General features: G+C 45.0%; 1 protein-coding gene across 1 annotated transcript in view; it reads right to left on the bottom strand.

The window, feature by feature from the left end:
* Window positions 1–22,590, bottom strand: part of LOC126481937 (facilitated trehalose transporter Tret1-like) — a 65,165-nt gene that overhangs the window by 5,232 nt on the left and 37,343 nt on the right. The gene's annotated exons all lie outside the window — the stretch shown is intronic.

Here is a 22,590-nt window from a genome sequence, read left to right as displayed (position 1 = left end):
GATCATAAGGCCGTTGCAGCATCCCTGAATATGGAAGTTAATAGGAATATAAAAAAAAGGGAGGAAGGTTAATCTATTTAGCAAGAGTAATAGAAGGTAGATTTCAGACTACCTAACAGATCAAAACGAAAATTTATGTTCCGACACTGACAATGTTGAGTGTTTACGGAAAAAGTTCAAGGCAATCGTAAAATGCGTTTTAGACAGGTAAGTGCCGAGTAAAACTGTGAGGGACGGGAAAAACCCACCATGGTACAACAACAATGTTAGGAAACTACTGCGAAAGCAAAGAGAGCTTCACTCCAAGTTTAAACGCAGCCAAAACCTCTCAGACAAACAGAAGCTAAACGATGTCAAAGTTAGCGTAAGGAGGGCTATGTGTGAAGCGTTCAGTGAATTCGAAAGTAAAATTCTATGTACCGACTTGACAGAAAATCCTAGGAAGTTCTGGTCTTACATTAAATCAGTAAGTGGCTCGAAACAGCATATCCAGACACTCCGGGATGATGATGGCATTGAAACAGAGGATGACACGCGTAAAGCTGAAATACTAAACACCTTTTTCCAAAGCTGTTTCACAGAGGAAGACCGCACTGCAGTTCCTTCTCTAAATCCTCGCACAAACGAAAAAATGGCTGACATCGAAATAAGTATCCAAGGAATAGAAAAGCAACTGGAATCACTCAATAGAGGAAAGTCCACTGGACCTGACGGGATACCAATTCGATTCTACACAGAGTACGCGAAAGAACTTGCCCCCCTTCTAACAGCCGTGTACCGCAAGTCTCTAGAGGAACGGTGGGTTCCAAATGACTGGAAAAGAGCACAGGTAGTCCCAGTCTTCAAGAAGGGTCGTCGAGCAGATGCGCAAAACTATAGACCTATATCTCTGACGTCAATCTGTTGTAGAATTTTAGAACATGTTTTTTGCTCGAGTATCATGTCGTTTTTGGAAACCCAGAATCTACTATGTAGGAATCAACATGGATTCCGGAAACAGCGATCGTGTGAGACCCAACTCGCTTTATTTGTTCATGAGACCCAGAAAATATTAGATACAGGCTCCCAGGTAGATGCTATTTTTCTTGACTTCCGGAAGGCGTTCGATACAGTTCCGCACTGTCGCCTGATAAACAAAGTAAGAGCCTACGGAATATCAGACCAGCTGTGTGGCTGGATTGAAGAGTTTTTAGCAAACAGAACACAGCATGTTGTTATCAATGGAGAGACGTCTACAGACGTTAAAGTAACCTCTGGCGTGCCACAGGGGAGTGTTATGGGACCATTGCTTTTCACAATATATATAAATGATCTAGTAGATAGTGTCGGAAGTTCCATGCGGCTTTTCGCGGATGATGCTGTAGTATACAGAGAAGTTGCAGTATTAGAAAATTGTAGCGAAATGCAGGAAGATCTGCAGCGGATAGGCACTTGGTGCAGGGAGTGGCAACTGTCCCTTAACATAGACAAATGTAATGTATTGCGAATACATAGAAAGAAGGATCCTTTATTGTACGATTATATGATAGCGGAACAAACACTGGTAGCAGTTACTTCTGTAAAATATCTGGCAGTATGCATGCGGAACGATTTGAAATGGAATGATCATATAAAATTAATTGTTGGTAAGGCGGGTACCAGGTTGAGATTCATTGGGAGAGTGCTTAGAAAATGTAGTCCATCAACAAAGGAGGTGGCTTACAAAACACTCGTTCGACCTATACTTGAGTATTGCTCATCAGTGTGGGATCCGTACCAGATCGGTTTGACGGAGGAGATAGAGAAGATCCAAAGAAGAGCGGCGCGTTTCGTCACAGGGTTATTCGGTAAGCGTGATAGCGTTACGGAGATGTTTAATAAACCCAAGTGCCAGACTCTGCAAGAGAGGCGCTCTGCATCGCGGTGTCGCTTGCTGTCCAGGTTTCGAGTGGGTGCGTTTCTGGATGAGGTATCGAATATATTGCTTCCCCCTACTTATACCTCCCGAGGAGATCACGAATGTAAAATTAGAGAGATTAGAGCGTGCACGGAGGCTTTCAGACAGTCGTTCTTCCCGCGAACCATACGCGACTGGAACAGGAAAGGGAGGTAATGACAGTGGCACGTAAAGTGCCCTCCGCCACACACCGTTGGGTGGCTTGCGGAGTATGAATGTAGATGTAGATGTAGACATGAAAGGAAAGCATTGGTTGTGAAGGAAGTCTGATATGGTTGTACATGTCCCCGGTGTTGCTCAATCTCTGCGTTGAGCAAACGTTCTTTATCTTTATTCTTCATTCCTATATATATTTTATTTCTCAACATAGTCATTATGGCGACGAAAAAATTTCTGTCGGCGAGACTAATTTGTTGTTTCGTCACTGTGAATGTTTGACTATGCTGACGGAGCCACAACCTCACCTCTGGGGATCAAGACGGAAATGTATGGAGCACGATTGATGACAGTGGACCCAAAGCGTGGGATTGTTGGAGAGGTGGCAGCAGAGTGGCATTGTCATACTGAAGGAGAGAGTGCTCCATGTATGGATAATCTCTTACAATTCGTGCTTTCAGTATTCTGAACCGAAACAGTTACGTTACACGCCGTCACGTCACACCCTACAATCCGGAGCCCTCCAGCGGCAGTGAGTAGAAAATTGCGTCAGCGAAGCGGAAAGGTTGCCGGAGTAATATGCATGACATGAAATGCCTCAAGCGATATTGAGAACACAACAAAATTCGGAGGCATTACTTTTCAGCACACTCTCGTAAAAAAACTGAGGTTTTCGAATGACATCGTAATTCTGTCGGAGACAGCAAAGGACTTGGAAGAGCAGTTTAATGGAATGGATAGTATACTGAAAAGAAGTTATGCGTCAAATATCTACAAATGTAAAACAAAGGTAATGATAAGTAATCGAATCAACTCAGAAGATGATGGAGGAATAAGACACTAAAAATATTGTTTTTTTTTTGTTTGGGGGGGGGGGGAGGGGGGGGGATGGCTCCTCTATTACTGAAGGGGAAAAGGTTGGTTGCTGAGGAGGGTAGAGGAGTGGTGGTTTAAGGATGGAGGACTGGTGCACAGTATCGATGGGTTAGGATTGGCTGTTGGGGTATAAGAGGGGAGGAGTAGATTGAGTATCAGTAAGGCTAAATTTTGATTGGGAAAAGGAGTAGGGAGAGAACAGGAAAAGTAGGTAGAGGAAATAGGGAGAGGTGTGGAGAGAGAGAGCCCTGATGAGGTGGAATGGGTTGGACGGATGGGGTGGGTAAATGTAAGGAAGGAGTTCATAATGTGGGAGGGAGAAATGATCGAAATTTCTTTGGGGGAGTATGTGGAGTGTGTGTAGAAGTACAGTTGGCGGGAAGTGTTGTTAGAGGTGCATCAGCATACGAGAATTGGAAAGTAGATGGGAAACTGTCGGATTGTTGGATTCGAGATTGTAGGTGGTGTAGATTGTTCGGAATTGTCCAGTGTGAGTGAGAAGAGGCGGGAATCTCATGAATCGATAAAGGATGCAAGAAAGCATGCCAGAGCACCTGACATTTGTGTAGCAAGGGATGGGTGACATCAAGGTTTCGTAGTTGTGAAGGACAGTGCAATCCTTAAATTCGACCAGATAATAGCTTTAATAGTTTTAATCTGCTGTAGACATTGGGACATTTGTTGTAGCTACGTTTCTCTTTCCAACTTCTGTGATTGCCCTTTTTAGAGATGCGCATTCCTCTTCAACTGCACTGTCTACTGGCTAGTCCTTATTGCTGTCTCTATGGGCTTAGAGAACTTCCAGTATCTGATTTCGGAATCTTTGTGTGACCATGATGTGTCTAACTGAAATCTTTCCGTATCACCCAGCCTTTTCGATGTATATATTCTCCTCTTGGGAGTCTTGAACAGAGTATTCTCTATTACTATCTGATATTTATTACAGAACTCAATTAATCGTTCTCCTCTGCCCCAAGCCCATATTGTCCTGTAACCTTTCCTTCTGCCCTTCCAGTCCTTCATGACTATTAGATTTTCATCTCCTTTATTTACTGTATTACCCTTTCACTATTCTGACATACTTTCTTTGTCTCTTCAGCTTCTGCTTGCGACGTCGGCATGTATACCTGAACACCGACAGTGTTGGTTTGCTGTCGATTTTGACAAGAACAACCCTATGACTGCACTGTTCACTGTAACACACTCTTTGCTCTACCTTTCTATTCATAACGAATCCTAATCCCGTTATAGCATTTTCTGTTGCTGTTGATATTACCTTACACTCATCTGAACATAAATCCTTGTCTTCTTTCCATTTTACTTCGTTGACCTCTACAGTATCTAGATTGAGACTTTACGTTTCTCTTTTCATATTTTCTAGCTTCCCTAATACATTCAACATTCCATGCCCTGACTCGTAGAACGTTATCTTTTCGTTGATTATTGAATCTTCTATCACGGTCCCTCCACCTTGGTAGTTCCCTCCCGGAGATCCGAAAGGGGGACTATTCCGGAATCTTTTGCCAATGGAGAGATCATCATGACACTTTTTTAATTACAGACCACCTGTACTGTGGACACACGTTATGTGTCTTTAATGCAGTGGTTTCTGTTGCCTTCTGCATCGTCATACCGTTTATTATTGCTGATTCTTCCGCCTTAAGGGGCAGCTTCCCACCCTAAGGGCAAGAGCGTGCGCTGTACCTCCGCCTTTTTTGACAAGGCCGTTGGCAGAACGAGGGTGACGGCCGCCAATGCTGATTATTCATCAAAATGTAAGGGGTGGGGTGTTTCGAACCCGGGACCGAGGAGGTTTCGATTACTATTCAAAGACGCTACCACAACCTTTTTTGTGGATCTCATTTTGTTCACTAATTGTTTGTTGTATTTGTTGGGGGCGGAGGTCCCATGACGCTTGTTCAAGTTCTCCGTTGATGCATTAACTCAGTTTTTCTTTTTTTTTTTATTACAGAGGAGAGCTAACCTCTGCCCGAACACGCTGAGCTACCGTGCCGCCAACCCCTAGATCATTGTGCTGTTTAGGCAGCAAGATAACTGATAATAGGAGACATAGTGAGTACACGAAATGGGGACTGACTATAGGAAGAACAATATTTATGAAAAATAGGAATTTGTTAAAATCCAGACGAAATTTAAGTGTTAGGAAGTCTTCTCTGAAGATATTTGTTTGAATCGTAGCTTTGTAAACGTGTACGATAAACATTTTAGACAAGAAGAGAATAGAAGCTTTTGAAATGAGGTGCCACAGGAAAATGCTGAAGATTAGATAGGTAGATCGAATAAATAATGAGAAGACACATGAAGACACGTGATCTACTTGGGGTTAAAAGTATGAAACAACTTCACCAAAAGAAGGGATGGACTGATAGGAAGCAACCTGAGGCATCATGGAATCGTGATTTTGGTTACTGAAGGAAGTATGGGGGACAAAAACTGTAGAGAGGGACGTAAGCATGAATCCAGTGAACTGGTTCAAATGGGTACCTATGCAAAATGACGCTTGTACACAGTATTATAGCGTGGAGAGCTGGAGGAAACAAGTTCTCGGACTGAAGAGCCACAACAACAAGAACAGGAACAAGAACAAGAACAGGATCAAAATATGAAATCAGGACAGGATGAAGATTAAGAAGACACAGAATTCGCTACAGCACAACTCAGGTACACAAATCTGATGCCCCCATTCACTAATAGCCACCTTAGAAGTGGCAAGAGTAGGTTTTTCTGAAAATGCAGTACTGTTAACTAGTTTTCTCTGTTAGGTAAGTATAACGGCAACAAAACATGACACAAAATGTTGGCTTAGTATTAAATGATGATACTCAGTTTCTTTTTCTCCTTTGTTAAATTAAGTTTTCGTTACAAATACTAGACTCAGATTGTATATTCATCTTATTTCTCATGACCTGTTAAATGTATCTCCACATAAAAGCTTTGTTTTCCCCCTGTTTCAGTTAATATAACGAAACTTAGCATTTGAATTGATGATTACCACAAAGTACACACTGGCCATTAAAACTGCTACACCAAGAAGAAATGCAGATGATAAACGGGTATTCATTGGACAAATATATTATACTAGAACTGACATGTGATTACATTTTCACGCAATTTGGGTGCATAGATCCTGAGAAATCAGTACCCAGAAAAACCACCTCTGGCCGTAATAACGGCCTTCATACGCCTGCGCATTGAGTCAAACAGAGCTTGGATGGCGTGTACAGGTACAGCTGCCCATGCAGCTTCAACACGATACCACAGTTCATCAAGAGTAGTGACTGGCATATGGTGACGAGCCAGTTGCTTGGCTACCACTGACCAGACGTTTTCAATTGGTGAGAGATCTGGAGAATGTGCTGGCCAGGGCAGCCGTCGAACATTTTGTGTATCCAGAAAGACCCGTACAGGACCTGCAACACGCGGTCGTGCATTATCCTGCTGAAATGTAGGGTTTTCGCAGGGATCGAATGAAGGGTAGAGCCACGGGTCCTAACACATCTGAAATATAATGACCACTGTTCAAAGTGCCGTCAATGCGAACAAGAGGTGACCGAGACGTGCAACCAATGGCACCCCATACCATCTCGCCGGGTGATAGGCCAGTAAGGCGATGGCGAATACACGCTTCCAATGTGCGTTCACCGCGATGTCGCCAAACACGGATGCGACCATCATGATGCTGTAAAAAGAACGTGGATTCATCCGAAAAAATGACGTTTTGCCATTCGTGCACCCAGGTTCGTCGTTGAGTACACGATCGCAGGCGCTCCTGTCTGTGATGCAGCGTCAAGGGTAAACGCAGCCATGGTCTCTGAGCTGATAGTCCATGGTGCTGCAAACGTCGTCGAACTGTTCGTGCAGATGGTTGTTGTTTTGCAAACGTCCCCATCTGTTGACTCAGGGATCGAGACGTGGTTGCACGATCCGTTACAGCCGTGCGGATAAGATGCCTGTCATCTGGACTGCTAGTTATACGAGGCCGTCGGGATCCAGCACGGCGTTCCGTATTACCCTCCTGAACCCACCTATTCCATGTTCTGCTAACAGTCATTGGATGTGGACCAACGCGAGAAGCAATGTGACAATACGATAAACCGCAATCGCGATAGGCTGCAATCCGACCTTTATCAGAGTCGGAAACATAATGGTACGCATTTCTCCTCCTTACACGAGACATGACAACAACGTTTCACCAGGCAACGCCGGTCAACTGCTGCTTGTGTATGAGAAATCGGTTGGAAACTTTCCTCCTGTCAGCACGTTGTGGGTGACGCCACCGGCGCCAACCTTGTGTGAATGCTCTGAAAAGCTAATCATTAGCATATCACAACATCTTTTTCCTGTCGGTTAAATTTCGCGTCTGTAGCACGTCATCTTCGTGGTGTAGCAATCTTAATGGCCAGTAGTGTAGATTAAATCAGAGGATTCTGCTACCTAAACCATTAGGGACGCAGCAACGAGCACATAAAAAGCAATTATTATCATGTGCTGCCACACACCAAAAGAAAATTCGGTTCATTTTATAATAAATTCACTTGTAGTGTATATCACTCGATAAACTCTTGAAAATTAAGAATTATTAAGGGCAGCACAATATTCACAATATCAATAGAAACCATTCTTTGTACTTGATCGTATGCTGTAGTAGGCAAACTGTGTGAGGTTCTTCATCTTAATGGAAAGTTTTTATAGCACACTGCCTTTTAGTTTCAGTCGCTTAAAATTATTCATGAACCGACATTGCCTGTCATGTGTCAGTAGGGAAGAAGTTTACACTACGGACTCCATCTATAAAACTGATGATTTAACAGAAGATGCATTTGTATATTTAGAGAGATGTATGTTTGAAGAATATGATGGATCCAACGTGGTATACAAATGAAAAAATAAGGACGCCTCATTGACCAAATGCGTAGCTACAATATGACCACAAATGTGTAGCTGTAATATGACCGCAACGAGTAAAAATGCATAAGTTGCGGTAAATCGCAATGCTGATGACTTCACACTGAAGTAAAGAATAAGCAGACTACTCGACATACTATGATATTAACCAGGAATTGACGTATTTTGTAGAATTTGACACAACAATTTCTAACTTTTGTTATTGTCATGGAATGCCTATGAATACAAATCTTGTGTTTACACATTTTATGTAACGATTGAATACAGCGCATTTGGTCAAAAACTTTGTCATTAATTAAGTCAGATACACAGTACATAGTAAATTTTCCCTATTGTGATATGAAACAGTGTTATTGCACCTTAGCTGCAGTGTACTAATATATAGAATTTTCTGTATTAAAACCATGTCATGTTCGAGTTATGAACCGAGCTTTCGCAGATAGTGTCCACCTTCATCATCGGGAGCAGACTGAATGCTCTCTTGCATAGCAGTTGCTGGTTTAATAGCGGTGGAACGTCGTCATCTGCATTCTCCACTCACATTTATTTGATCATCTGCGAAAAGCCCGAACGGCCACATTTTGCAGCGCGGCTCACTGGAGAAGTGCTGGAAAATAGTGATGTTCTGGATGTGGAGCCATGCCGATTCCAGTGCCGTGGCCATTTGCACTAGGTTTCTCGGCTGATGGTGCATGGTGCGAATAACCTTATCGAGATGTTCTTACGATTTCACCATTGACTTTAAATCCGAGGAGTTTGGTGGCCAGGTGAGTACGGTAAACTCATGTTGGTGCTCTTCGAACCACGCACGTACACTGTGAGCTGTGACACGTTGCATTGTCCTGCTGGTAGATGCCATTGTGCCAAGGAAACAAAAATAGGGGTGGACATGGTCCCCAAGGACAGATGCATATTTGTGTTGGTCCATTGTGCCTTCTAGAATGACCAGATCATTCAGAGAATGCCACGAAAACATTCCTCAGAACACAACGCACCCTCCTTTGGACTGGACCCTTCCGACGCTTGTAGCTGGGTGTTTCACGCCGTACACGTCAGCAGCCGTCTGTTCGATGGAGCATAAAACGTGATTCATCTGAATGGCCACTTGTCGCAACTCAGTGGACGCATAGTTGCGATACTGCCGTGCAAATTCCAGCCTTCGTCACCGATAAAAGGCCGTCAGCATGGGTGCATAAACCAGCCGCCTAGTGCGATAGCCCAAACGTAGTAACGTTTGCTGTACGGTTATTGAGGATACACTATTAGTCGTCTCTTGGTTCATATGGGTAGAAAGTTGCTGAACAGTGGCTGAACAGTTGCAAGTCTATTCACCTGTACATATGCCCGCAGCCGTTGACACCGGTCATCTATGACCCGTGGTGCACCACAGTTACCTCGGCGCCGGTTTTGGATAGCGCCATTTTGCCATGCACTCAATACCTCAACTATGGCGGCAAGCGAACAGTTTACAAAGTTAGCTGTTTTGGAACTGCTTCCACCCTTAGACGGAAAGCCAATGACCATGCCCTTTTGGACGTCAGATAAAACGGGTTTTTAAATGCCTATCCTTGTGATCGATGGTCCGTGAAACACATGCAGCCGTTGTTTTGATGGCAACCAGTTTCTGGAACTTAGTACGCCATCTTCAGCCCTTAGCTGATGCTGAGTGGGTGAACTCCGATCGTATACGCGATCCAATAATGAGCAATATCTGTGAACTGGGTTCCATAGAATACTGTAACAGCGATGTTGTTTCTGTGACCATCAATAAGTTGGTACTGCTGCACGTATTTCATTTTATCACGGCAAATAAATCTCTCCGTTTCCGTATTACGACGACTGCACTGTTTTCTGCGGTTCCGGACACGCTTTACATACCCTCCACTGATAGTCCTGCTACCTGCTGTTTGTGACTGTGTAAGTAGGCTGTTTAGGTTTTTATGTTGGTAACGCCATGTAGCGCTCTATATGAAAATCACTGGCTGTGCTGTGTGCAGTCTGTGGCCGGTTTGGCCGGTTTGCATTGTTGAAATATTCGCCATTGTAGCGTTGGGCAGTTGGCTGCTAACAGCGCGTAGCGTTGCGCAGCTGGAGGTGAGCCGCCAGCAGTGGTGGATGTGGGGAGAGAAATGGCGGAGTTTTGAGAGCGGATGATCTGGAAGTGTGTCCATCAGAGACAGTAAATTTGTAAGACTGGATGTCATGAATTGCTATATATATTATGACTTTTGAACACTATTAAGGTAAATACATTGATTATTCTCTATCAAAATCTTTCATTTGCTAACTATGCCTATCAGTAGTTAGTGCCTTCAGTAATTTGAATCTTTTATTTAGCTGGCAGTAGTGGCGCTCGCTGTATTGCAGCAGTTCGAGTAACGAAGATTTTTGTGAGGTAAGCGATTTGTGAAAGGTATAGGTTAATGTTAGTCAGGGCCATTCTTTTGCAGTGATTATTGAAAGTCAGATTGCGTTGCGCTAAAAACATTGTGTGTCAGTTTAGTGTTGATCAGAATAGGTAAAGAGCGAAATGTCTGAGTACGTTCAGTTCTGCTCAGCTGTTTGAAAATCAGATAATGTAAGAGGTTTATCAGCACAGTAATTCATTAATTTTTCTAAGGGGACGTTACAAGTGGTTAATGCACGTTGACTTCGAAGAAAGGCGGTGGTCACATTAATGTGACTGAATAGTGTGGGACGGCATCTGCGTCGGACAGTGCAGGAAATGGACAGTGAGTGGAGTACAGGCGCCCAACTGCTAACCCTCTCCTCCATCCCACCCCCACCCCCACACCCCTCCCCCCTACCACCGGTTCCGAATTCCGTGGTGGAAGGAGACCAGAGAAAGCCCGCAGCGCCAACACTTTCCTTTGATATAAGGTTTTTAATTTTGGTTGTACGTGACCGCCGCGTTCCCAGCGTCGGCTCCAGGCTCCACTAACATTATGGCTACAGACGTCTCTGTTAAATTTACTTTTGCACAACCTAATTTCTACCGCTTCTTTTATTACAGAGTCCCAGTAGAACGTAGAATGAGATAAGATCATCGTCTCTCCAAAGGAGATGTTGTGTCCTTTTGTAAGGCTATATTCCTCTATCGCTAATGTCAGGAAAGTGTAGCGTCATGAATGAGAACTATGGCACTCGTGTCTACCGTTTCTGCACCGCGGTAGCGAGATAAAAGGGTGTGTATTTTGTCAATTTATCAGTCATTCTAAAAAGTAAGAACTGATTTCTCACTTTGAGTGTTTTATGATGCACGTTCCACCGAACGACACAGCTGAGCGAAGTTCATCCAGAGCAAGTCACATGGGGTCAGCGTTCCTGGATGTTATGGCAATAAGAGATGCGAATCTGCAATAGGAAGCGTATCTTCGGTCTACAGCGAGGTAACTGGAGTTTATTTTTGATTGTTAAACATGTAATGCAATTTTTATATGTTTTAGAAAGAATTCAAAAGCCAAGATCGCTTAAATCTTGTTTACTGGATGACCGGTTTCAACACACTAAAGGTGTCATCATCGGATCTGTGAAGATATAACACGACAGGTTCGAGGGAGGACTTACATGAGTTACGCTATATACATTACTATTAGTACAGTACCACATACCTGAATGTATCTTAACATGTATAAATCATTTCGATATAACGATACATGAGGCAGACTAGCTGATATAAAATCACTGTCGCAGAAATAAAAATTAAAAAATAACTGCTCTCATGGTCATACCATTCCATCAGATATATAAAACCGAAGTCACAATATAAAACTGACACATGATCGCAGCTCGACTAACAACGGTCGGCATCACACTCTCTCAAACCTGTGATGTTATATCTTCACAGATCCGATGATGGGACCTTTAGTGTGTTGAAACCGATCATCCAGTAAACAGTATTTAAGCGATCTTGGCTTTTGAATTCTTTCTACAACAGAGTGATCGCCCCACAACACACTATGTGTTCACTGCAAAATTTTATATGTTTATTTCCCGCTGGAAAGAAAATGATATTTAAAGCGCAGTTTTACGTGCACATTCATAGAGCGTCCAAAATTAGTCTTGAGACATATTTTTTTTATCGATTAGTATGAACGCGAACGTTAAAACACGAAGGGTGATCAGTACCCAAGTAGCGCTCCAGCATTGCGGCAGCAGCCGGCGCAGGCTAAGGCACTGTTCAGTAGCTTATGGAGTACTGGTTATACTTCGTGTTTTAATGTCCCTGTTAACGCACGTCGATAAAACGAATATCTTGCTAGACTAATTGTGGAGCGCTAGGTCGAATGGGCACGTAAAATTCTACCGTAAAAATCTCTTTTACGGTAACGGGAAACAAACCGATGCTTTCCAAAACATGGCTCATGAGCACTATGGGACTTAACATCTGAGGTCAACAGTTCCCTAGACTTATAACTACTTAAACCTAACTAACCTAAGAACATCACACACATCCATGCCCGAAGCAGGATTCGAATCTGCGACCGTAGCAGTCACGCGGTTCAGGACTGAAGCGCCTAGAACCACTCGTCTACCTCGGCCGGCTCGATGCTTTCCGCTGACACAGAGCATTGCATGAAAAATGTGATAAATACAATTTATTTGGTTTGAGTCTAGCTAAAAATTAAAAAAAAGAAATTGCAAATATCTGCCGAACACTAAAGAAAATGTGCCTGACGCCTCTTTGGAGGGACACCCTGTATACACTGCGTCTGACAAAAAAAGTGAGGCGCCCAGAAACGAGATGATTGAACTGAAATAAAACTTTACTGGTTGAAAGGATATGCAAATATTTTAGTAATTACAAAATCTAATCAACTTTATGAGAACTTGGGAATATGACTATTATCAGTATGACTTTGCACTCTCTCTGACCAGGAAGCGTGCACTGATTCGGTTGGGAAGGGTGTCGTAATGTCATTTTATCTCTTCCTGATGCAAGCCGCTCCACAATTTTTGTAACTGGTACTTGATAACCTGGATATTGAGAATGAGACGTCTGAGCTGGTCCCATACATGTTCTGTTGTGGACGGATCGAGGGTACTTGCTGGCCACTGGAGTACCTCAGCATGACGCAGACCGAGCGAGGTGGTGCAGTGGTTAGACACTGGACTCGCGTTCGGGAGGACGACGGTTCAATCCCACGTCCGGCCATCCTAATTTAGGTTTTCCGTGATTTCCCTAAATCGCTCCAAGCAAATGCCGGGATGGTTCCTTTCAAAGGGTACGGCCGACTTCCTTCCCTCTCCTTCTCTAATCCGATGAGACTGATGACATCGATGTCCGGTCTCCTTCCCCAAAACAACCAACCAACCATGACGCAGACAATTTAGAAAGACACGGGATGGGTGCGGACTAACGTCCTGTTGAAAAATGCCACCATGACAGTGTTGTACAAGAAGTAGGCTGTGGGGAGGCAGGACAACCGTAACATACCGTTGTCCCGTCAGAACACCGTCAATCACTACCAGCCGTGACCTGAATCATAATCGATAACTACCTAAACCATGACACTAGAAGTAGCACCATTGTGGATCTCCAAAACGTTGGGAGAACGGCTTCTTTCCCACCGTAATCGCCGGCGATGGTCACCCGGGATGATTGAGAACCGCGATACATCGCTCAGCACAAAGCGACGCCACTCATCAGCAGTCCATTCTTATCAGTCACGGCACAGCTCCAAAGGCAGCCGTCTGTGTTATGGTGTTACAGGCAGCCAGCACACGGGACAGTAATTCCGTAGTCCCCTGCTGTAGCCAAGCTCCGACCAATACTGTAGGTAGTCTTCGACCAATGCTGTAGCCGTCTCCGACCAATGCTTTAGCCAGTCTCTGACCAATGTGTACCCAGTCTCCAACCAGTGCTGTAGGCAGTCTCCGAACAATGCTGTAGCTAGTCTCCAACCAATGCTGTAGCCAGTCTCTGACCAATGTGTAGCCAGTCTCCAACCAGTGCTGTAGGCAGTCCCCGAACAGTGCTGTAGCTAGTCTCCAACCAATGCTGTAGCCAGTGTCTGACCAATGCTGTAGCTAGTCTCTGATCAATGTGTAGCCAGTCTCCAACCAGTGCTGTAGGCAATCTCCAAATAATGCTGTAGCTAGTCTCCAACCAATGCTGTAGCCAGTCTCCGACCAATGCTGTAGCTAGTCTCCGACCAATGGCGCGGGATGACTCAGCACGTTGCAGGGAGTTCATTACTCGTTCCCGGTCGACAGACGCAGATGGGGATTATGACGTATTTGCTACACATATCCTCCCTTGTGGTTGTCTGATGTGGTGGACCGAAAGCTTGACGACAAGTATGCCAGCCCCTACTATTCCTTGCAGTTCAACAGCAGGCCACTGGCGCATAAGCCACACAAATATGGAATGTTACAACATTCGACAAACCGGCCATATGGAGTTCCACAGTGAAATGCCTTTCAAACTCTGTCAGGCGCTGATAACGCTGTCTTACACATGTATGCGGCATCTCCGCGTTCTTTACAGTAATGACTCAAAAATGAGGCTCGTATATATGCTACCAGGCCTGTAGCACTAAACAAAAGCAACACTACAGCTGTTTAAGACTTCCCCGACGTAGTAACTGCTTCATTTGTTCACGGGCCTCACGGTGGATAATGTTCTGGAAGCTGCACAGTATTCCGACGAGCTAGCTGCTCGTCATCTTCAGGTACTTACTGACGTGTTGCTGAATTGGCTCGCCAATATATAAGCTGACACGCAAGAAAAGCACAGGCGCCAAGGGTTGAGACTATAACGTCATCGTAGACGAATCATAGAGTACGGGGACATCCAGTGGCCCTACCAAACAGGTCACGGTCTTCTCACTCGCGACGCGGGAAAAGCGCGGCCACAAATAGCTTCCCAGCGCGCGCGCTGGCAGAGTGTTGGCGCCCAGTTTAAGTGCGTGGACTTTGATTCTCCGGTTGTATTGTCTCGTAATCGTTCGTCTGCGGCCGACGATGCCTTAGTACGGCAAGTGCTGGTTCCCATTCCTAGCTGAGTTGAAATCCCTGCCTCTACTGATTAGGCCGTTACTTATACGAATTTTGACTGCTTCTTTAATGATGGAGTCCCAGTACGTGACAGCGGACAAAAGAATCTTTGTAGCCGACAGAGATAGTACCGAAAGTGCTCCGGCTATTAACAATGACACATTCAAGGATAACTGTTTGAACTGAAATATTATCAATGCCATCGGTTTATGCCAATGCTCCAAATCAATCTCGGATAAATTACTAACTGTAATTGAAACATTCAGTTTTTTAAAATGAACAAAAATCTGTTAAAGGATAAACTATGCATTCCACTATTTGTTTTATACAGGCACGTTTTGAAAGTGAAGAAAAATCGCAGTGTATTTTCTGTGGAAAAAGCTATAGAGTAGGAATACGTATGGCGTGAGCATAGGCAACTGTGCCAGTAGTCAACATTACCCAAAGTGGTTAGATGAGATCAGTATGACGCCGTTGTTTCGATAAGAGCAGAAATTTAATTTTACACGTATTTTTATCTGTTTTCACGCACTATTTATTAGTAACAGCAGTGGCGCTGAACTGTCGCTGTTACGGATACAAATTGAAATTCGTTTCATAAGTAAGTACCAAAGTGTATATTTATAGTTATCGTATTAATAAAAGATGTTCTGTGTGTTGATTAATACTGACAACAAACGCATAAAATCATAGGACTAATTTACGTGACTGTATCGACATATATTTAAGAGAAAAGTGCTACACAAATACTGGTAGTGTGGGAGTGGGCTCCCAGACAATTCGTTGAATGTGCACACATTTCGAGGAGTTTTCACGAGCAGACGGGATTCATATGTGGCAGTATACGAGGGTTGCCCAGAAAGTAATGCACCGCTTTTTTTTTCCTTCAACAATCCTTTACTGAACATAATGCGAATTACACGCACGAAAGAATGGTGTTCTATCTACACATCCTATTTTTCCATCCCGTTCTATGGCCTTCCTCCAGTGCGAACCAGGAGCGTGTGTGCTCTGTCAGTACCAATCCTGGTCCTGGTGGCGGAGCCAGTGCTTCACTGCGTAAACTTCCTTTGCTGACTGACAGATGCAGCGCCAACGGACGAGTCGCAATGCGTCCGTCCTCGCGAATGACATCAGCTCGCGGCAACATGTCACGTGTGACAGCCGTGGGTGGTCTGCCCGACCGCTGCAAATCGTGGAACTCTGCCGAACCGCCTTCAGATGACGTCACCCTCCGTGCGCAGCTACTAACTGTACTTGTATCGGCAGAACATGCTCCATAGACTTTGCAACAAACGTTTGTGAATATTCCCCACAGTTTCTTTCTCTGCACTGAGAAATTCAATGACAGTATGTTGCTTGTAAGGTATATAACCTACAGACGCCATTTTGAAACAGTCCTGCAGCTACGCTATCTGTCGGAAGTACGGAAATTTGGCGCGCTCACTCAGGAGACTTCAAATAATACATACGTAACGTTTCGCATTCGTAGCTTTGTTTTCGGCTGAGAAAAAAAAAATGCTGTTCATTACGTTCTGGGCAACCCACGTACGTACCTCGAAACCATTGCTCATTTTTAAGTAGTTACAATAGGCAACCTGAATACTAGTACCTCCGATGTGGAGAATGAATATGTGTGACTGATATTTTAACTTGCTACGAAGAGGCGAAGATTAGCTATATAGTACATGAAAGCGTAAGCGGAAGAATTGAAGTCATTAAAAAATTTCAAACTAGGATAAGTCGCTAATTTGAAACAGATTCGATGTTTTCTTTAACACTTTCAATTTGACTAATGGGGAAGCTATTTCGCAATGCCGCCGTAGCATATGTACTAAAACAGAGGCAGAGCAATACGGTAAAGTTCACCACAAAACATAAAAACGTTGTTATGGGTACTCCTTCTTTTCCTGTTACAGGAAACAGCGATTCTGAGCTGTGATACTAGCCGACAACATACGAAATTCCCTTGCTTTTATCTGCTGCATGTTTTAAGCTACGTTCATTCAAAATATAGAATTCAAAATGTTGGGATCCCAATGAAAGGAATGTACAAAGTGCAAGTTATTTTTGAACGGGATATCTCTGCAGTAGCGATGTAATGTCATTCAACGGTTGCAGAGCACTTGCAGATAAGCCTCACTTCGCATCGCAGTCGCGTGACTATTGGCCAACGTACTTCGGCGATGAAGATTCTGTTCTGTGCCTCTCAGTGCTCATTCCATAGATATTCTTGCTCAATGGAAAAAGCATTTGACATCGTATTAATGCTTCCGTTTCTGCTTATGTTGAGGACAAAGTGATTAAGTAACAATTTCCAATTAAACCAGCTTGGCTACGTTTTGGGTTATTGGACCAGTGGAGCTCCGTAATCATGGAGATATAAGAAGGCGAGCTGTCATGACGTCACAAACCTGTAGCCATGTCAGCCATGTTAACTGCTCCAAATATTGGCTTCTGATGAAGTGTTTTGATAAGAAATGGCAGCCTGCGTCATTTACGCGTGAACTAATCATTGTTACTTTAAAGTGTAAAAGAAATACTTTTCATTCTCTGGCCGTAATTTTTAAGTTTATTAAAAGATGCGCTCTCTGACCGGTAGATGGGGATACCATCTGTGACAACGATGAAAGATAGCGAGGCCAAAGATTATTATTAATAACCAATCCAGTGCGCACTAATTAGGTAGTAGCTGTCTGCCCGCGTTGAGATCCTAAAGAGACTAGACGAATTTGTAGCACGCCAAGTATGAGTCACCTAGTAGATGCGTTACGTAAAGTTTATGTGTGAAAATACATTCAGGACAATTTTAACAAGTTGTTTGAATATTTACTTATTATTCTTTAAAAGCACAGCGTAATGCTTGGACGGTCGTGGAACTTGCGAGCTTACGGTCAGCCGTTGTACGACACTGACACAGGTGCGATCAGTCAGCGCCACGGGCAAACAGACATGGGCAGTCGGTAGTACTGTAATTAGTCTAACTTTGTTCTCGCGCTCCATACAGGAAATATTAGTACGAAGCTGAAGAGTATCTCTAGATTCCTCAGGTACACTGAGGTGACAGAAGTCATGGGATGCCTCCTAATATCGTGTCATGCCTACTTTTCCCCGGCGTAGTGCAGCACCTCGACGTAGCGTGGACTAACAAGCCGTTGGAAGTCCCTTGCAGAAATATGGAGCTATGCTGTCTCTACAGTCGTCCATAACTGCGAAAGTGTTGCCCGTACAGGATTTAAGTGCACGAACTGGCCTCTCCATTATACCCCATAAATACACTACTGGTCTTTAAAATTTCTACACCTCGAAGATGACGTGCTACAGACGCGAAATTTAACCGACAGGAAGAAGATGTTGTGATATGCAAATGATTAGCTTTTCAGAGTATTCACACAACGCTGGCGCCAGTGGCGACACCTGCAACGTGCTGGCATGAGGAAAGTTTCCAGCCGATTTCTCATACATACACAGCAGTTGACCGGCGTTGCCTGGTGATACGTTGTTTTAATGCCTCATGTAAGGAGGAGAAATGCGTACCATCACGTTTCCGTCTTTGATAAAGGTCGGATTGTAGCCTATCGCGATTGCGGTTTATCGTATCGCGATATTGCTGCTCGCGTTGGTCGAGATCCAATGACTCTTAGCAGAATATGGAATCGGTGGCTTCAGGAGGGTAATACGGAACGCCGTGCTGGATCACAACGGCATCGTATCACTTGCAGTCGAGATGACAGGCATCTTACCCGCATGGGTGTAACGGATCGTGCAGCCACGTCTCGATCCCTGAGTCACCAGATGGGGAGGTTTGCAAGACAACAACCATCTGCACGAACAGTTCGACGACGTTTGCAGCAGCATGGACTATCAGCTTGGAGACCATGGCTCCGGTTACTCTTGACGCTGCATCACAGACAGGAGAGCCTGCGATGGTGTACTCAACGACGAATCTGAGTGCACGAATGGCAAAACGTCATTTTTTCGGATGAATGCAGGTTCTGTTTACAGCATCATGATGGTCGCACCCGTGTTTGGCGACATCGCGGTGAAAGCACATTGGAAGCGTGTATTCGTCATCGCCATACTGGCGTATCACCCGGCGTGATGGTATGGGGTGCCATTGGTTACACGTCTCGGTCACCTCTTGTTCGCATTGACGGCACTTTGAACAGTGGACGTTACATTTCAGATGTATTACGACCCGTGGCTGTCCCCTTCAAACGGTTCAAATGGCTCTGAGCACTATGGGACTCAACTGCTGAGGTCATTAGCCCCCTAGAACTTAGAACTAGTTAAACCTAACTAACCTAAGGACATCACAAACATCCATGCCCGAGGCAGGATTCGAACCTGCGACCGTAGCGGTCTTGCGGTTCCAGACTGCAGCGCCTTTAACCGCACGGCCACTTCGGTCGGCGGCTGTACCCTTCATTCGATCCCTGCGAAACCCTACATTTCAGCAGGAGAATGCACGACCGCGTGTTGCAGGCCCTGTACGGGCCTTTCTGGATACAGAAAATGTTCGACTGCTGCCCTGGCCAGCACATTCTTCAGATCTCTCACCAATTGAAAACGTCTGGTCAATGGTGGCCGAGCAACTGGCTCGTCACAATACGCCAGTCACTACTCTTTATGAACTGTGGTGTCGTGTTGAAGCTGCATGAGCAGCTGTAACTGTACACGCCATCCAAGCTCTGTTTGACTCAATGCCCAGGCGTATCAAGGCCGTTACCACGGCCAGAGGAGGTTGTCCTGGGTACTGATTTCTCAGGATCTATGCACCTAAATTGCGTGAAAATGTAATCACATGTCAGTTCTAGTATAATATATTTGTCTAATGAATACCCGCTTGTCATCTATATTTCTTCTTGGTGTAGCAATTTTAATGGCCAGTAGTGTATAAGATGGAATTTATGTCCGGCGATCTGGGTGGCGAAATCATTCGCTCGAATTGTCCAGAATGTTCTTCAAACCAATCCCGAACAACTGTCACCCGGTAACATGGCGCATCGTCATCCATAAAAATTCCGTGCTTGTTTGGGAGCATGAAGCCCGTGAATGGCTGCAAGTAGTCACCAAGCAGCCGAACACAACCTTTTACAGTCAGTTATCGGTGCAACGGGATCAGAGGGTGGTGTCCATTCCATGTAAACAGAGCCCACACGTTTATTGACCCATCACCAGCAGGCGCAGTGCCTTGTTGACAGCTTGAGTCCATGTCTTCGTGGGGTCTGCGCCACATTCGAACCCTGTCATCAGCTCTTACCAACTGAAGTCGGGACACATCTGACAAGACCGGTTTTCCAGTTCATATGGTCTTGAGCCCAGGAGATGCGCTGCTCCGGTGTGCTCCTGTCGATCGTCTGCTGCTGTAGCTCTTTAAGGTCAGATTTCGACGCAATGTCCTAAAAGATACGATCGTCGTAAGACCCGCACTGATTTCTGAGGTATTTCTGCAGTACTGCTTGTCTGTTAGCACTGACAACTCTACGGAAATGACGCTGCTTTCGGTCGTTAAGTGAAGGTCATCGACCACTGTGTTGTCCGTGTTGGGAGGCAATGCCTGATATTTGGTATCAAGATCTGAGGAGTCCAGCAATCAAATGCGCACATTTTAACTTGGTTGATTTGGAATGGGAGTGTGGGATGTGCAAGAAGCAAGGGTCGCTACAGAGAGGAGTGGTGCAGAGGAAGCATTTTTTTAACAGGTGTCTACCTTCAGTGTGGCAACGGCCTAGCCGCAGTGCGTACACCGGTTCCCGTGAGATCGCCGAAGTTAAGCGCGGTCGGGCGTGGTCGGCACCTGGATGGGTGACCGTCCAGGCCGCCATGCGTTGTTGCCATTTTTCACGGTGCACTCATCCTCGTGATGCCAATTGAGGAGCTACTCGACCGAATAGTAGCGGCTTCGGTGAAGAATACCATCATAACGACCAGGAGAGTGATGTGCTGACCCCACGCCCCTCCTATCCGCATCCTCCTCTGAGGATGACACGGCGGTCGGATGGTCCCCGTAGGCCACTCGTGGCCTGAAGTCGGAGTGGGTGAGTGCTACCTTCAGTGTGGATAAATAGGTTTCTTTTCTGAGAAGGAGTTGCAGGCAGCATTTGAGATGCACTGAGAACTATTTCATCATCCTGCAGAAGAAAGTTATTAAAAATAAGCAGAACCAGTTGTCTCGTTGACATATGAGTTCGTGGTTTAATAAAACATCTACAAAAATTAAATATCAATTATCTATAAGCATTTTGAAAATAAAAGTATCGAAAGAAAATTCTTCTTGTTTCTAGGTTGTAGTTAGGTGTTAATGTTGATGATGGCGGCGAGGAGAGGGAGGGGTGGGTTGGGGGGGGGGGGGGTCAGGGATTCTAGCAAATATTTGCTTGCTCTCGAGCCCAATGGTATCAGAAAAGTTAGGAACCACTTGTGTAAGTTTTTACACTCAAATTTTTGTATGGGCTGACTGATACTAATTATGAATCACTGATATTTTAGTCAGAGAACACTCCTTTTTTTCTTTTTCATTTTATGATGTGTGAGCCGTGCTAAAATTTGCCATTTTGAAGAGCGCGCCGTAGCGCGTAGTGTAAAGCAGTCGCCTTCCGTTTCTGGCGGTGGCGCAGCTATGGCAATCGCAGCTTTGGTGTCTCCCTCTGGTGGGAAAGGGGAAAAGTTGTCTGTTCACGTGCATTTAAGGGGCGCTATGAGCTCGGCAGCAGGGTCAGACGGAGACAGTCTGAGTCTGGTCAGTTGGTCAGCCGGGTCAGTGTGGGGCAGTCAGTGTTTGTCTGTCGTCCGGAGTGCTAGTATGTGTTAGGCCGCCAGTCTCTTCGAGTTTGCTGAGGCAATGGGCATTGGCGGTTGGATCGATAGGTTAGTCGGTCGAGCACTGGGACACAGCATGACTTGTCCGTCTAGAGCGTCGGCGCATGTGAGGTCGCTACGTCAGTCCAATGGACCGCGCCGTGTAGCGAGGGGTAGTGGCTTCGCGGCCGACACAAGAGCAACAGGAGTCAACCCACGACATCGGTCTGTCCGGCGCGAGCTGTGACGCCGTGGGATCGGCGCGCTTTCCAGCGTCCGTTGAACCGGCTGGCAGCGGACGGTTCGGGAGACCGTTTTGGGGGTGCTGCGCCAGGTCTTCGCCAGACATCGCAGTTTTTTAAAAGTTAAGTGATTCGTGATATGTTGTTTCATTTACTTGTTGAAATCCTATTGGTTTTCTTGTTCAGTCTCTCGTCCCCCAACTTGCTCGTCTGTCTCTCGTCCGCATTTGTTAGGCAGTTAGTGTCGGTTGTTTGTCTGTCGATCTAAAAATGGTTCAAATGGCTCTAAGCACTATGGGACTTAACATCTAGGTTCATCAGTCCCATAGAACTTAGAACTACTTAAACCTAACTAACCTAAGGACATCACACAACACCCAGTCATCACGAGGCAGAGAAAATTCCTGGCCCCGCCGGGAATCGAACCCGGTAACCTGGCCGCGGAAGCGAGAACGCTACCGCACGACCACGAGCTGCGGGCTCTGTCGGTCTGCCGTACGTTAGTAGCTGCCTGTGTCATGTTTGTCGGATTCGGTGTTAACGAATTTATAGAATCAAGGTAAAGGCCGAATTCCTGAAATATGTTTTTGTCTTGGCTATCATCTTGCTAAGCGATATATGTGTAATCTAGAGCATGTTGTACATTTTATGTAA

Source organism: Schistocerca serialis, chromosome 5 (genome assembly GCF_023864345.2).
Source record: "Schistocerca serialis cubense isolate TAMUIC-IGC-003099 chromosome 5, iqSchSeri2.2, whole genome shotgun sequence".
Lineage (NCBI taxonomy): Eukaryota > Metazoa > Arthropoda > Insecta > Orthoptera > Acrididae > Schistocerca > Schistocerca serialis.
Note: the sequence above shows the minus strand (reverse complement) of the source record. Positions and strands in the feature narration are given on the sequence as shown.